Raw genomic sequence first — 18,018 nt, 5'->3', positions numbered from 1 at the left:
GACCAGTATTTCTGCTTTCATTTAACACAGCTTTCTAGTTATTACATCTAGGAATGATGACCTAGAGTCAGTGATAACCTTTTTTTTTAAAGTCTTTATTGAATTCATTGCAATATTGCTTCTGCTTTATGTTTATGACTTTTTGGCCATGAGACAAGTGGTATCTTAGCTCCTTAACCAGGGATGAAACCTGCACCCCCTGCACTGGAAGGTGAAGTCTTAACCACTGGACCACCAGGAAGTCCCGAGGTAGAGCTAATCTTAAAGAGATGATAAAAAGAATTTTCTCACTAATGATTAAAATCACTTTACTAAAAAAAAAAAAATGAATATTCAACAAATAAACAGTTCTTGAAACACTGATTATCCTGCCTAATTTCAGAGTTTGTAAAGCTGGGTAGAACTCCAGGAGTTTCAACAGAATTGGAGGGTGGATGTTATGTGTCAAACCAGTCATATTTCTCTCCTCAGTTTCTCTTCCCTACCTCTACATTCCATACAACCTAAACTACAAGCAGATAAATAATGAAACAAAAATATCCCATAGCAAGCCTTTAATGAAAAACTAAATTTTGACAAGTAGGCAAATAAAAAGGAAGAACTACTGAAGATTTTCACAATATTCCTGGCAAGTAGCAGAAAGAAACAGGCATAACTTATTTCAAAGATGAGTAAGCAGAAAAAAAATCATACTAAAGTTCTGCAAAATATAAGATGAATGAAAAGCAATGTAACCAACAGAAAAGCAAATGAAGAATACATGTTGGAAAGACTTACTATAGAGAACAGCAGAATATTTAAGCTAGGATCACTTTGTACTCCCCAGAAAAATGAAATATAATGTAAGCACCATGAAAGAAGAACCCAAAGAAGAATTAAGAATTGAAAGACAAGATAGCAAGGGATTAGGAGGAAAAGCAAGCTGATGACAGTAAGAAAACAAAACCAAAAAACCATTGCAGAACTTAGAACTACCTTTGGAAGACTGAGGAAGAGAATTTAGGTGCAAAAATCTGAATTAGTGTCACAGAGATTAGGCTGATGACAACTGCAGAAAATACAACCAAAAGTGGCAAAACAAAACAAGACTGAACCAAAGTGACAGACAGTGATAACAAGAAAAAAACAGGAGCTGTAAGAGTTAAACCATGCTAACTCCTTGTCTTATTCAGAAGATCAGCAGAAATAGTAATTACTTTTATATATTGTTAAGTCAAATATGTACTATTTATTTTATTTTATGTTATGTTCCAACAATACAAGAGATGACTCTACACATAGACATCACCAGATGGTCAATATTGACAGATCGATTATATTCTTTGTAGCCAAAGATGGAGAAGCTCTATACAGTAGCAAAAACAAGACCTGGAGCTGACTGTAGCTTAGATCATGAGCTTCTTATTGCAAAATTCAGACTTGAATTGAAGAAAATAGGCAAAACCCATAGACCATTCAGGTATGACCTAAGTCAAATCCCTATGATTATAAAGTGGAAGTGAGAAATAGATTCAAGGGATTATATCTGATAGACAGAGAACCTGAAGAACTATGGCCGGAGGTTCATGACATTGCACAGGAGGCAGGGATCAAAAACATCCCCAAGAAAAAGAAATGACAAAAGGCAAAATGGTCGTCTCAGAGGTGTTACAAATAGCTGTGAAAAGAAGAGAAGCGAAAGGCAAAGGAGAGAAGGAAAGATATACCATTTGAATGCAGAGTTCCAAAGAATAGCAAGGAGAGATAAGAAAGCCTTACTAAGTGAACAATGAAAAAATAAAATAAAGGAAAACAACAGAATGGGAAAGACTAGAGATCTCAAGAAAATTAGAGATACCAAGGGAACATTACATCCAAAGATGGGCACAATAAAGAACAGAAATGGCAAAGACCTAACAGAAGCAGAAGACATGAAGAAGAAGTGGCAAGAATACATGGAAGAACTATACAAAGAAGATCTTAATGACCCAGATAACCACGATGGTGTGATCACTCACCTAGAGCCAGACATCCTGGAATGTGAAGTCAAGTGGGTCTTAGGAAGCACCACTACGAACAAAGTTAGTGGAGGTTTTGGAATTCCAGTTGAGCTATTTCAAATCCTAAAAAATGATGCTGTTAAAGTGATGCTGCACTCAATATGCCAACAAATTTGGAAAACTCAACAGTGGGCATAGGACTGGAAAAGTTCAGTTTTCATTCCAATCCCAAAGAAAGGCAGTGCCAAAGGATGTTCAAACTACTGCACAATTGCACTCATTTCACATGCTACCAAGGTAATATTTAAAATCTTTCAAGCTAGTCTCCAATAGTTCATGAACCAAGAACTTTCAGATGTTCAAGCTGGATTTGGAAAAGGCAGACAAACCAGAGATCAAATTGCTAACATCCACTGAATCACAGGAAAAGCAAGAGAATTCCAGATAAACATCTACTTCTGCTTCATCGACTATTCCAAAGCCTTTGACTGTGTGCATCACAACAAAGTGCATAAAATTCTTAAAGATGGGGGATACCAGACCACCTTACCTGCCTCCTGAGAAACCTACATGCAGGTCAAGATGCAGCAGTTAGAACCGTATATGGAACCACAGACTGGTTCAAAACTGGGAAAGGGGTACATCAAGGCTATATATTGTCACCCTGCTTGTTTAACTTATATGCAGAGTACATCATGCAAAATGCCATACTGGATGAAGCACAAGCTGGAATCAAGATTTCAGGGAGAAATATCAATAACCTCAGATATGCAGATGACATCACCCTTACCGCAGAAGCAAAGAGGAACTATAGAGCCTCTTGATGAAGGTGAAAAAGGACTTGAATTTGAGCAAGCTCTGGGAGATAGTGAAGGATAGGGAAGGCTGGAGTGAAGCAGTCCATGGGGTCGCAAAGTCGGACACAGGTGAGTAACTGAACAATAATACTATGTTATTTTTTTGGCTGCACCATGCAGTGTGTGGGATCTTAGTTCCCAGACCAAGAATCGAAACCAAGCCCCCTGCATTGGAAGGTAGAGTCTTAACCACTGGACTGCTAAGGAAGTCCCTGCACTGTTTAAATGTTAAGACATCCAATGTAATTACATGAGGTGATGGGTGTATTAATTAATTCAATTGTGGAGATTCTTTCACGGTGTAAAATATATTAAAAATCATCATGTTGTACATTTTAAATGTATTACAGCATTGTCAATTATACCTCAATAAAGCTGAAAAAAAAAAGACATCCATTATAAAGTAAAAACACTCATAAACCAGTGGAGGAGAAAAGAAAATAAAGAAATATCAACCCACTCAACAGAAGACAGAAAAAGAATGTGGAGAAAAGTAAGTAAAAGTTAAAATTAAGGCACAAAATAAGATGGTATAAATGCAAACATATCAGTCATTAAAATAGATAAACGTAAACTAAAGATAAAAGACAGAAAATCACAGATTAGGTAAAAATAAAATTACACAGAAAAGATGAAAGTAACAGTATGTAAAATTATATGCAAAGGAAATACTAACCAAAAGAAAAATTAAAAATATCAGACAAAACAGACACGAAGGTAGGAAGTATTATTAGAAATAAAGAAAATCATTTCAGAATAAAAGGTAGGCTATAGTAAATAGAATAATAACTCTCTAGGTACAGATAAAAATTCTGAATCTAAACAGCAACATAACCTCAAAGTATACAAATTTGATACAGTCAACACATCTTTCTCTCAGGGAGACAAAAAATGAGAAAAAAAATGGATTGAACAACACAATTCAGAAAAAGACAACACATTCTTCTCAAGCCAACTCAGAATACCTCTAAAAATTGGCCATGTTCCACTCCATAATACAGGTTCTGACAGATTCTACAGAATGGATATTACACAGATCTTATTCTCTGATTGCAAACCAGGACAACTAGAAACAAATAACAGAAAGACTACAAAATTGCCCCTACACTTAAACACACTTTCAAATAGTAATAATACATAGGTCAAAAAATCATTTTGAAGTTTCAAAATATTTAGACAAAGTCACTAAAAAGCCAACACACAAAACTGTGAGATGTAGTACTGTTTACTGGAGAAGGAAATGGCATCCCAATCCAGTGTTCTTGCCTGGAGAATCCCAGGGATGGGGGTGCCTGGTGGGCTGCCGTCTATGGGGCCGCACAGAGTCGGACACGACTGAAGCGACTTAGCAGCAGCAGCAGCACTACTGTTTACAGTAGCCAAGACAGAGAAGCAACCTAAAAGTCCATCGACAAAGAAACGGAGAAAGAAGATGTGGTACATATATACAATGGAATATTACCCAGCCTTTAAAAAGAATGAAATAATGCCATTTGCAGCAATGTGGATGAACCTAGAGATTGTCATTCTGAGTGAAGTAAGTCAGACAGAGGAGAAATATGGTATGACATCCCTTATATGTGGAATCTAAAAAGAAGTGATACAAACGAACTTATTTATAAAACAGAAACAAACTCACAGACTTAGAGAACAAACTTATGGTTGTTAGGGAAAAGGATGGAGGGAAGATATAGTTAGGGAGTTTGGGATCAACATGTACATACTGCTATATTTTAAATGGATGACCAACAAAGTCCTACTGTATAGCACAGGGAACTTTGCTCAATACTATTTGGCAACCTGGATGGGAGGGGAATTTGGGGGAGAATGGATACATGTATATGTATGACCAAGTCCCTTTGATGTCCACCTGAAACTATCACAACATTGTTAGCTGTCTGTTCTCCAATATGGAGGCTTCCCTGGTGGCTCAGACGGTAAAGAATCTGCCTGCAATGCAGGAGATCTGGGTTAGATCCCTGGGTCAGGAAGATCCCCTGGAGAAGGGAATGGCAACCCACTGCAGTATTTCTGCCTGGAAAATCCCATGGACAGAAGAGCTTGGTGGGCTACAGTCCATGGGGTCACTCTGGGCTGTAGTGAAAACAGGGAAATGTACAGCCTTAAATGCACACATTCAAAAGTGAAAAATGAAAAACCAATGAGTTTAGCATCCAAGTTAAGATGTTGGAAAGACTGATGCTGAAGCCAAAGTTCCAATATTTGGCCACCTGATGAGAAAAGCTGACTCACTGAAAAAGACCCTGATGCTTGGAAAGATTGAAGGCAAAAAGAGAAGGGGGCAGCAAAGGATGAGATGTTGGATAGCATCACTGATTCAATGGACATGAGTTTGAGCAAACTCCAGGAGATAGTGAAGGACACGGAAGCCTGGTATGCTGCAGTCCATGGGGTCACAAAGAGTCAGATATGACTTAGCAACTGAACAACAAGAAGATTTTGGGAAAACAAAGCAGGGTAGATGCAAAGAATATGAAATACACCCCAATATGGTGAAAATTGGTAGATCAATCCAAGGAACCTATTCTCCAAATAATACTTTATCTCAGCCCAGGTCCTTCTCCTTAATTTCCAAAAGTAAAGCTGAGACAGGAGCTTCTGTACAGCTAATTTGTTTAATACTAAATCCCTGGAATCAGGAGTGAGAAACTGGGGAAAATAAGGCAGAGGTGAGAAAGCCAGTGTAAAACTACATCGCTGATGGGGGATCCCGTGGATGCAGATATCATCATACCAAGGATTTTCCGATGAGCCTCATAAGATATCTCAGTAAAGTATTCCTTCAGTATCCAGGGGATATTGGTTCCAGGACCCCCACAGCTACCAAACTCTGCAGATGTTCAAGTCCCTTATACAGATCAGTTTTCAATATGTGAACCCACAGGCGCAGACTCCCAAGTGAACTGTCCACCTGTTGCACCGTGAATTTTCAGGTGGCACAGAATGAGTGACAGGTGCCCTGCCATGGTACCCAGACCCCATTGGATTTCACATCACAGGAGAGTGCTCCTTTATGAAAAAATTCCCCCCTCTTCAGTTGTATATTCTGCCCTGTCTGCTAGAGCATTTTCAAGATCCACTCCCAAATGTGCTCCCTTTTCTTCTGCCAGTAGTTATTGCAATTTGTTTGATATGTAAAGTACAGGCTATATTTTCTTGCTTAAGCCATGCTGTGACCTAATCCTGGTTATTAGTCTGGAGGCAATGATGAAGGTAAGGGCAGAGCTTAAGGAGGAAAACATCATAATGAGAGGTATCTGTTTCTCTTGAGGTCTCTGCCTGAATCTAGGAAAGATGAAGCATTTCTCTCTCACCAAGGGTGTGGGGCAGGGGTGGGGAGCTGCTTCTGCCAGCCCAGAGAGTTTAGGGGAATCTGGGGTTTCAAGATTCTCAGGTTTAGGGAGTTCACTGGTGGTCTAGTGGTTAAGAATCCACCTTGCAATGCAGGGGACGTGGGTTTGATCTCTGATCAGGAAACTAAGGTCCCACATGCTTCAGAGCAACTAAGCCGGAGTCCCAAAATTAGAGAGTCTGAACACCACAACTACTAATGGAGGTTTGTGACATAGTACAGGACACAGGGATCAAGACCATCCCCACGAAAAAGAAATGCTAAAAAGCAAAATGGCTGTCTGAGGAGGTACAAATAGCTGTGAAAGAAAGAAAAGCAAAAAGTAAAGGAGAGAAGGAAAGATATACCCATTTGAATGCAGAGTTCCAAAGAATAGTAGGAGAGAAAAGAAAGCCTTCCTCAGTGATCGGTGCAAAGAAATAGAAGAAAACAATAGAATGGGAAAGACTAGAGACCTCTTCAAGAAAATTAGAGATACCAAGGGAACATTTCATCCAAAGATGTACAATAATAGACAGAAATGGTATGGACCTAAAAGAAGCAGAAGATATTAAGAAGAGGTGGCAAGAATACACAGAAGAACTGTACAAAAAAGATCTTCATGACCCAGATAAACACGATGATGTGATCACTCACCTAGAGCCAGACATCCTGAAATGTGAAGTCAAGTGGGCCTTAGGAAGCATCACTACGAACAAAGCTAATGGAGGTGATGGAATTATAGTTGAGCTATTTCAAATCCTAAAAGATGTTGCAGTGAAAGTGCTGGACTCAATATGCCAGAAAATTTGGAAAACTCAGCAGTGGCCACAGGACTGGAAAAGGTCAGTCTTCATTCCAATCCCAAAGAAAGGCAATGCCAAAGAATGTTCAAACTACCACACAATTGCACTCATCTCACATACTAGTAAAGTCATGCTCAAAATTCTCCAAGCCAGGCTTCAGCAATATGTGAACCATGAACTTCCAGATGTTCAAGCTGGTTTTAGAAAAGACAGAGGAACCAGAGATCAAATAGCCAACATCTGCTGGATCATTGAAAAAGCAAGAGAGTTCCAGAAAATTGTCTATTTCTGCTGTATTGACTATGCCAAAGCCTTTGACTGTGTGGATCACAATAAGCTGTGGAAAATTCTTAAAGATTTGGGAATACCAGACCACCTGACCTGCTTTTGAGAAATCTGTATTCAGGCCAGGAAGCAACAGTGAGAACTGGACACGGAACAACAGACTGGTTCCAAATCAGGAAAGGAGTACGTCAAGGCTGTATATTGTCACCCTGCTTATTTAACTTATATGCAAAATACATCATGAGAAAAGCTGGGCTGGATGAAGCACAAGCCGAAATCAAGATTGATGTGAGAAGTATCAATAACCTCAGATATGCAGATGATTCCACTCTTATGGCAGAAAGCAAAGAAGAACTAATAAAAGTGAAAGAGGAGAGTAAAAAAGTTGGCTTAAAGCTCAACATTCAGAAAACTAAGATCATGGCATCCCACCCCATCAGTTCAGTTCAGTTCAGTCGCTCAGTCGTGTCCAACTCTTTGCGACCCCATGAATCACAGCATGCCAGGCCTCCCTGTCCATCACCAACTCCCAGAGTTCACATCACTTCATGGCAAATAGATGGCAAAACAGTGGTACAGTGGCTGACTTTTTTGGGGGGGCTCCAAAATCACTGCAGATGGTGACTGAAGCCATGAAATTAAAAGACGCTTGCTCCTTGGAAGAAAAGCTATGACCAACCTAGACAGCATGTTACTGTCTGTCTAGCACAGACATTACTTTGCCAACAAAGGTCCGTCTAGTCAAGGCTATGGTTTTCCAGTGGTCATGTATGGATGTGAGAGTTGGACTATAAAGAAAGCTGAACACTGAAGAAATGATGTTTTTGAACTGTGGTGTTGGAGAAGACTCTTGAGAGTCCCTTGGATTGCAAGGAGGTCCAACCAGTCCATCCTAAAGAAAATCAGTCCTGAGTATTCATTGGAAGGACTGATGTTGAAGCTGAAACTCTAATACTTTGTCCACCTAATGCGAAGAGCTGACTCATTGGAAAAGACCCTGATGCTGGGAAAGATTGAAGGCCGGAGAAGGGGACGACAGAGGATGAAATGGTTGGATAGCATCACCAACTCAATGCACATGAGTTTGCGTAAACTCCAGGAGTTGGTGATGGACTGGGAGGCCTGGTGTGCTGCAGTTCATGGGGTGGCAAAGAGTCAGACATGACTGAGCGACTGAACTGAGCACCACAAGGAATGATCCCAACGTGACGCAATGAAGATTCCATGTGCCGCAACTAAGACCTGACATAGCCAAATAAAATGAATATAAAAGAATTAAACAATTCATAATTTAAAAAAGGATTCTCAGGTTTATCATCCAAATGTCCCATGACAGATCTCAACATCCTACTCCTTTCCTATCATGACTGTGGTATCTGCACAGGAAGCCTGTCAAGGCTATACATTAATCCTCTTTGTAGCTCTTGTTACAATTCGATCATGGGCCAAAATGTTTGACAGCGAAAGTCATGACACCTTCTTTAAATCCTGCCATGGAGGTCTTCCAGTTTTCACAGTCTGCACTGAGTTGATAATTAGCTCCTAAAGCATTAACCCAAACTAGTCAGTCTGTGATCCATGTCATTACCATGTCATTACTTTATCCATCTCTTAAGTGAAAGCTTCATTTTCAGTGCACTTTGCTCCAAGCAGTGAGAGTCTGGGTAACTATGATGTCAAGGGTGCTCTCCACTCCACCTACCACCAGCAATGGGTCCTTGCTACTGTCTGACTGTTAAGTGGATCACACTTTCTTGGGGCACTTCTGATACCAACTCTTAATCTGCCTACCACCTCGCCCACCCCCAAGGAAAGCCTGACTCAAAGGCTCCCGAGTATGAAGTTTATTTAAGAAGCGACCCGGACGCAGGACAAAGGGATGTGGAAAGAGAAATCATGATTTGGTCGGGCCATTATGGGAATCTGGGGAGCTTAATTGTGGCAGGCATCCCCTCAGAAACCATCTGATGTACACCTGATAATAGTCCATCTGAAGGCCAGGCAGGGGAGGCATTTATCCATCAGCTTGTGTGCCCATCTGTAAAGGGCCTTTCTGTTCATCTGCTATAAGATTTGGGGCAAGATATTTAGAGTCTTTATTGAATTTGTTAGAATATTGCTTCTGTTTTATGTCTTGGTTTTTCGGTCGTGAGGCATGTGGGATCTTAGCTTCCCAACCAGGGATTGATTGAACCTGCACTGTCTGCAATGGAAGGCAAAGTCCTAACCACTGGACCACCAGGGAAGTCGTGATACTTGATCTGTTGTACCTCAATTTTCCTATAGTTAAAATGAGGCTAAAACTAACAGTATCTACTATAATTAGAACAAAGTAGAATGCTTTTATAAATATTAAATTAACTATGTTATATCAAGAGGTAGAGACAATGATAGGCACCTCATAATCACTATCTAAGTATTTATTACGTTTTCAACAGCTGACATGGAAGCCAGAAGGCACCGGACCAACAGCTGCAAAATCCTGAGGCAAAATTATATCCAACCTAGAATTTTCTACCAAATAAGAATGGAGAAACTGCCTAATTACCCTTCAGGAGGAGAATGATAAATATTTTGTCACTTACTCATTCAGCAATTAAAATGAATGAACAAGGCAACATACCATAAATCTGAAGTACTACATTAAAAGAACTGTTAGCACTGTATGATTCCAAGACTGTGACATTCTGGAAAAGGCAAAACTATAAAGACATTAAAAAGATCACTGGTTGCCAGGAGTTAGTGAGGAGGGAGGGATGAGCAGGCAGAGCACAGAGCATTTTTAGGACAGTGAAAATACTCTGTGTGATACTATAATGATGGATACGTGTCATTATACATTTGTCCAAATGCATAGATTGTACAACACCAAGTGTGAACCCTGATGTGAACTATGGACTATGAGTGGCTTCAGTGTCAGTGTAGATTCATCAATTGTAACTAATATACCATCCTGGTGGAGGATTTAACAATAGGGAGGCAGAGGGGGGGTATATGGGAAATTTCCATACCATCCTCTTAATTTTGCTCTCAACCTAAAAGAGCCTTTTTTTTTTTTTCTTCCCCCAAGCTGAATGTAGGATCTTAGTTCCCAAACCAGGCATGGAACCTGCACTCCCTGCATTGGAAGGCAAAGTCTTAACCACTGAACCACCAGGGAAGTCCCTAAAAGCTTTTTTTTAAAGTCTCTTAAAAATAAATATATACATTAAGTTGTGTTTTTTTTTTTTTTTAAAAAGAACTACTAGCATTTCTTCTCATGATGGATAGATGGTTCACCAAGACAAAAATATAATTTTATTTATCATATTATGTGATTGCTGCAGGAAAGCCACAATCATCTTAGCTAAGGAAAATGAGGCATTTAATAAAATTTAGCAGTATTTCCAAGATTTTAAAAAATCCTCAGTAAAACAGGATTTGACAGCAGCTTTTAAGAAAACAATAGGAAAAAAAATCTTGAATCAAAAGGCAAACTCATCCTTCATTAATTGCTTAATAAAAACAGTTTTTGCTAATCAGGAATGAGGCAAGTTCTCAATAAATATTTGTTGAGTAAAATGCATCTGTGATCCTGTAGAGGTTCTTGACATCCCACTTGACTGATCAACATGCAAAAAAAAAAAAAGGAAAGGTTAAAAAGTTTGAAACTGGGACATGCCTGGTGGTCCAGTTAAGACTCTGCCTTGCAATGCAGGGGATGTGGGTGTGATCCTTGGTCTGGGAACGAAGATCCCACATGCCTTAACTACTGAGGCCTGTGCACCACAAGTAAAGAGTCTGTTCACCTCAAAGAAAGATCCTGAAGAATGCAACGAAGATCCCATGTGCTGCAGCTAAGACCTGAAAAAGCCAAATAAATAAATATCAAAAACAAAAACTCTGAACACAAATGGAGTGATACAAAAATACTCAACAGTTTCATCCATAGTTTAAAAACTCATATCTAATGCAAATTATTAATTGTTCTATTTTGATATTTAACACTCAAAATTAAGATTGATTTTGTAGCTATCTCTAAAACTAGAGAAGAGAAATTTGTAAAGTAAGTCTGATTTTACAGTCAGTAACAATTAACTAGAATGCTATTCCTCACTACTCATTTATATGCTCAATTTGATCCCCACCTATACTCAGGTAGATTTTAATCTTAGTAGAAAATTTCTGGCTGTACTGGCACAAGTGATTCAACTTTTGTTTTCACAGGCAAATTAGAATCTTTAAGGGCATCTTTCTCTCAGACATGTCTCTAGAACATGGTCTTATAATTCAAACATGAGGGAAAATATTTAGAAGTATTTTCTATTCATATTTAGGCATGAATCAGGCATGAATTTCAACTAATTTCTTTCCTGCCTCATTTCTAGCATTCTTATCCTGCACTGTTACATCCCAGATAAACTCATTGTAAACTGAAAACATCTTAAGTCAAAACTGCATCTGATAGGGAATTCCTTGGCGGTCCAATGCTTAAGTCTCCATCCTTTCACTGCAGGGGAAACGGATTCCATCAGAGAACTAAGATCCCACATGCTTCAAAAGTGCAGCCAAAAAATAAATAGAAAAACCTTATCAGGTTTTTGATAAGTTATCCCTAACTTATCAAACACCATAGCTTCAGTTCAGTTCAGTCGCTCAGTCGTGTCCGACTCTTTGCGACCCCATGAATCACAGCACGCCAGGCCTCCCTGTCCATCACCAACTCCCGGAGTTCACTCAAACTCATGTCCATAGAGTCAGTGATGCCATCCAGCCATCTCATTCTCTGTTGTCCCCTTCTCCTCCCACCCCCAATCCCTCCCAGCATCAGAGTCTTTTCCAGTGAGTCAACTCGTCACATGAGGTGGCCAAAGTATTGCAGTTTCAGCTTTAGCATCAGCCTCACCTAATTTGCCCATGTTCAGAACACTTGGATTAGCCTACAGTTGGGCAACATGATCTAACTCAAAGCCCATTTCATAATGAAGTGCAGATATCTCATGTAACTGATTGAATACTGAAAGTGAAACACAAAATGGTCCGAGTCCAGAATAGGTCTCCGTGTGTCAGCTGTTCACTGTTGTGATTGCGTGGCTGACAAGAAGCACCGCCCAGCATCACATATGCTCGTATGTGATAGATATGCACATACGAAATAGAAATACCTGAATATAGGTGGGGATCAAATTGAGCATATAAATGAGTAGTGAGGAACAGAATTCTAGTTAATTGTTACTGACTGTAAAATCAGACTTACTTTACAAATTTCTCTTCTCTAGTTTTAAAGATAGCTACAAAATCAGTTTTAATTTTGAGTGTTAAATGTAAAAATAGAACAATTAATAATTTGCATTAGATATGAGCATATCTATCACATGTGCATATCTATGTGTATGCATATAGAGAATATCTACCATGTATGGCTAGCCTAGGAAAAACAATAAAATTTCAGAATTCAAAGGTTTTGTACCATTGTAAAGTCAAAAATCTTAAACAAACCATTATAAGTCTGGAACTGTCTGTATTCAAAATGCTTTTGTGAAGCATGAGATAAAATAACTTGGTCACAGTGCCTTTGCACTGGCAATTCTGTTCCCTCTGCTAGAAAAACTCTTGCTCCCAATACTCACATGGCAGACTCCTTCTTCCTTTAATCTGATCAATATTACCTTAATAAAATAAAAACTAACCCTGTATTCCAGTTGATCAACATTTTTATCTCCTTGGTTTGCTTTATGTTTTCCACAGCATTGCTCACCATAAATACATTATGTACTTATTTGTATATTGTCAATTTCTTTTGATTATAAGAGAAGCTTCATAAAGGCATAGATGTCACTTATTTTGCCCTATTCCTGGTCTGTATGCCTCAAATACACAGAAGGTACAAAATAAATATTTGTTAAATAAATGCTTGTAATTCTAGAGTATTTAAACATTTAAACATTTTTCTGTAGTTACCGCCAAAGCCTTTGACTGTGTAGATCACAACAAACTGCGGAAAATTCTTCAAGAGATGGGGATACCAGACCACCTTACCTGCCTCCTGAGAAATCTGTATGCCGGTCAAGAAGCAACAGTTAGAACCGGACATGGAACAACAGACTGGGAAAAGGAGTACGTCAAATTGGGAAAGGAGTACATCAAGGCTGTATTTTGTCACCCTGCTTATTTAACTTTATGAAGAGTACATCATGGGAAATGCCAGGCTGAATGAAGCACAAGCTGGAATCAAGATTTCCAGGAAAAATATCAATAACCTCAGATCCGCAGATGACACCACCCTTACGGCAGAAAGTGAAGAAGAACTAAAGAGCCTCTTGATGAAAGCGAAAGAGGAGAGTGAAAAAGCTGGCTTAAAGTTCAACATTCAGAAAGCTAAGATCATGGCATCCGGTCCCATCACTTCATGGCAAATAGATGGGGAAACAGTGGAAACAGTGACAGACTTTATTTTGGGGGGGCTCCAAAGTCACTGCAGATGGTGATTGCAGCCTTGAAATTAAAAGACACTTACTCCTTGGAAGGAAAGTTATGACCAACCTAGACAGCATATTAAAAAGCCGAGACATTACTTTGCTAACAAAGGTCCATGTAGTCCAAGCTATGATTTTTCCAGTAGTCACGTATGGATGTGAGAGTTGCACCACAAAGAAAGCTGAGTGCTGAAGAACTGATGCTTTTGAACTGTGGTGTTGGAGAAGACTCTGGAGAGTCCCTTGGACTGCAAGGAGATCCAACCAGTCCATCCTAAAGGAGATCAGTCTGGGGTGTTCATTGGAAGGACTGATGTTGAAGCTGAAACTCCAATACTTTGTCCACCTAATGCGAAGAGCTGACTCATTGGAAAAGACCCTGATGTTGGGAAAGATAGAAGGCAGGAGGAGAAGGGGATGACAGAAGATGAGATATTTGGATGGCATCACCGACTCAATGGACATGAGTTTGGGTAAATTCCGGGAGTTGGTGATGGACAGGGAGGCCTGGCGTGCTGCAGTTCATGGTCTGCAGAGTCGACACGACTGAGTCACTGAACTGAACTGAACTGTAGCTTACCATGCTCCTCCATCCATGGGATTTTCCAGGCAAGAGTACTGGAGTGGGTTGCCATTTCCTTTTCCAGAGGATCTTCCCGACCCAGGGATTGAACCTAAGTCTCTCATATTATATAGGCAGACTCTTTACCATCTGAGCTACAAGGGAAGTCCCGAATCAGTTATACATATACATATATCTACACTTTTTTAGATTCTTTTCCCATATAGGTCATTACAGAGTACTGAGTAGAGCTCTCTGTGCTATACACTAGGTCCTATTTAGTTATTAGTTTATACACAGTGGTATCTATATGTCAATCTCAATCTCTCAATTCATCCCTCTCCCTCCTTCATCCCCAGGTAACCGTAAGTTTATTTTCTATATCCAAAACACTACATAACATAACATTCTGTTTTGTAGATAAGTTTATCTGTACCCTTTTAATCTCTGTCTGACTTACTTCACTCGGTGTGACAATCTAGGTCCATCCATGTTGCTGTAAATGGCATTATTTACTTCTTTTTCATGGCTGAAGAACATTCCATTGTGTATATGAACCACATCTTTAATCATTCATCCATCATTGAATATTAGGTTGCTTTCATGTGCCGGCTATTGTAAATTGGATCATGAAGCTTTTATTCAAAACAATCTGATATGTATCCTGGTTCTGCCACTCACTGGGGATGACTCTCAGCAGAATACTTAACCACTTTGACTTTCTTCATCTGAAAGTATGGTAAATGAAGCTAACATAGAATCTATTCCTCCTCCAAGGTTCTCTAAGTAGAGGGGATCATCAGTCAGCAAGTCGCTCAAGCCAGAAAATAAGCGTATTCTTCACACTTCTCTTCCACACCTCCACCTTACATTTCCCTGATCAGTAGACCATTTCAATTCTACTGTATGACCATCTCTTGAATCCACTCATCCCTCTCCATTTCTCACCTGCCACTTCTTAAGCCTGTCACCACCAACTCTCTTTAACTAGATTATCACAGGACCCTTTTATGGGCCTGTGATCCACGGTTGGTCCATCACACACTCACCTCCAAGAGTCTGAATATTGAAAAAGTCATACCAAGCTTCCCAGAAGCTTGGGAAATTACTCAGCATGGTGGCAGTGGCATCTGTGGGGAGCAGTGTTGATGGCAAAACCCTGGCAGACTGTCCCATTTGCCTGGTCTCCCTTGGTTCACATCCAGTTTCCAAACTCTGTTCTCTAGTTCTGATACTTCCAGAACTAGCTGATAAAAATCCTTTCACTCATTTCCACCCCTGCCCTGTCAATTACTCATTCTGGCAACCCAGAGCACTGGCTGGCACATCATGAAACGCCCACCCCCTCCGGCTCCTACAAGTACTCCTCCCACTTCCGGTGGCCTCCTATAAACAACCACCCTCACTGCTTTGGGATCCAGCTCACTCAACAAACCAGCTTCCTCTTACCATCGTATACTTCAGTCACACTTAGCCTCCTACTGTTGGACTAACACAGCCTGTTCTCTTGTTTTTGGACATGCTTTATTGTCTATGCCTAAAATCTTCCCTATTTGCATACAAACTTCCTACTCTTTTATTGCCAGAGGACTCGGCTGAACTAGCAGGGAATGCAGAGGCGGTTTCTTGTCTGCATTTTTACAGGTTATGAATTAACCCTTTTGACATTAAGCTGCAGTTGGAAAAATCCTCGGGTGGGACCCGGGTTAAGCCATAAGCTCACCTTTCTCATAAGACAGATCAGATGCTCTGATGATCCAACACACACCTGTGTGGCTCTGGAAGTGGGGGTGTGGGTATGGGGCAGGGTCTTCATCCTCCTTTGGCCCCCTGGTGTTGTACTTTCCCCAGAAACATTGCCCAGTATCTAGCTATTTTGAAGTATACCTTGAACAACATGAATGTGAACTTCAGTTCAGTTCAGTACTCAGTCGTGTCCAACTCTTTGCGACCCCATGGACTGCAGCACACCAGGCTTCCCTGTCCGTCACCAACTCCCAGAGCTTACTCAAATTCATATCTATCGAGTTGGTGATGCCATCCAACCATCTCATCCTCTGTCGTCCCCTTCCCTTCTGCCTTTAATCTTACCAGCATCAAGGTCTTTTCCAGAGTGAGTCAGTTCTTTGCAACAGGTGGCCAAAGTACTGGAGCTTCAGTTTCAGCATCAGGGCTTCCAATCAATATTCAGGGTTGATTTCCTGTAGGATAGACTGGTTGGATCTCCTTGCAAGTCCAAAGGATTCTCAAGAGTCTTCTCCAACACCACAGTTCAAAAGCATCAACTCTTCGGCTCTCAGTTTTCTTTATAGTCCAACTCTCACACCCATACATGACTACTGGAAACACCAGAGCTTTGACTAAGTGGACCTTTGTCAACAAAGGAATGTCTCTACTTTTTATTATGCTGTCTAGGTTGGTCATAGCTTTTCTTCCAAGGAGCAAGTGTCTTTCAAATTCATGGCTGCAGTCACCATCTGCAGTGATTTTGAAGCCCAAAGTATAAAATCTGTCACTGTTTCCATTGTCTCCTCATCTATTTGCCATGAAGTGATGGGACCGGATGCCATGATCTTAGTTTTTTGAATGTTGAGTTTTAAGCCAGCTTTTTCACTTTCCTCTTTCACTTTCATCAAGAGGCTCTTTAGTTCTTCCTCGCTTTCTGTCATAAGGGTGGTGTCATCTGTGTATCTGAGGTTATTGATATTTCTCCCTGAAATCTTGATTCCAGCTTGTGCTTCACACAATCCAGCATTCAGTATGATGTACTCTGCATATAAGTTAAATCCTTTCCCAATTTGAAAGCAGTCCATTGCTCCATGTCCAGTTCTAACTGTTGCTTCTTGACCTGCATACTGATTTCTCAGGAGGCAGGTAAGCTGGTCTGGTATTCCCATCTCTTGAAGAATGTTCCACAGTTTGTTGTGATCCACACAGTCAAATGTTTTGGCACAGTCAATAAAGTAGAAGTAGATGTTTTTCTGGAATTCCCTTGCTATTTATATGATCCAATGGATGTTTGCAATTTGGTCTCTGGTTCTTCTGCCTTTCCTAAATCCAGCTTGAACATCTGGAAGTTCTCAGTTCACATACTACTGAAGCCTAGCATGGAGAATTTTGAGCATTACTTTGCTAACGTATGAGATGAGTACAATTGTGCAGTAGTTTGAACATTCATGGGTCCACTAATCCATGGATTGTTTTCAATAGTAAATGCTAAATCATCTGAGGTTGGCTGAATTTGTGGATGTAGGCCATTGGATACAGAGGAAGCTTGGACACAGGGGTGTAACTTTAAGCTGGGTGCAGATTTTTGACTGTGCCAAGGTTAGTCTCTTAACTACCCGCCCTCCCCGCCCCACACACACACCATGTTGTTCAAGGGTCAACTGCACTTAGAAAAAGAATTTCTAATTATGAGTGAGGAGCATAAAAGAGAGAGTTGGAGGGGGCGGGAAATCAAGCTTTTCTGGAGAAAACAGTAAGGGTAGAGTGCTCTCGGGAACTCAGCTGAAGCAGGGAATGGTGAGTCACAGGAAGCCACTGGAAGCTGAAGCCTAGAGAAGATCTTAAGAGTGGGAGGAGGATTCATGCAGGGAATGAAGACTGACTTCAGGTGCATTGTAGACCTACATAGGCTTGGTGCAGTCACCACCTTTCATGGATGAAACGTCTCTCCAGTGCTTTAAGTGGCAGTAAGAAGTAAAATGTTGCTGAGATGA

The sequence above is a fragment of the Moschus berezovskii genome, chromosome 15 (assembly GCF_049115385.1).
Source record: "Moschus berezovskii isolate FMDL1 chromosome 15, NW_MosBer_1.0, whole genome shotgun sequence".
NCBI classification, from domain to species: domain Eukaryota; kingdom Metazoa; phylum Chordata; class Mammalia; order Artiodactyla; family Moschidae; genus Moschus; species Moschus berezovskii.
This window is presented reverse-complemented; position numbering follows the sequence as displayed.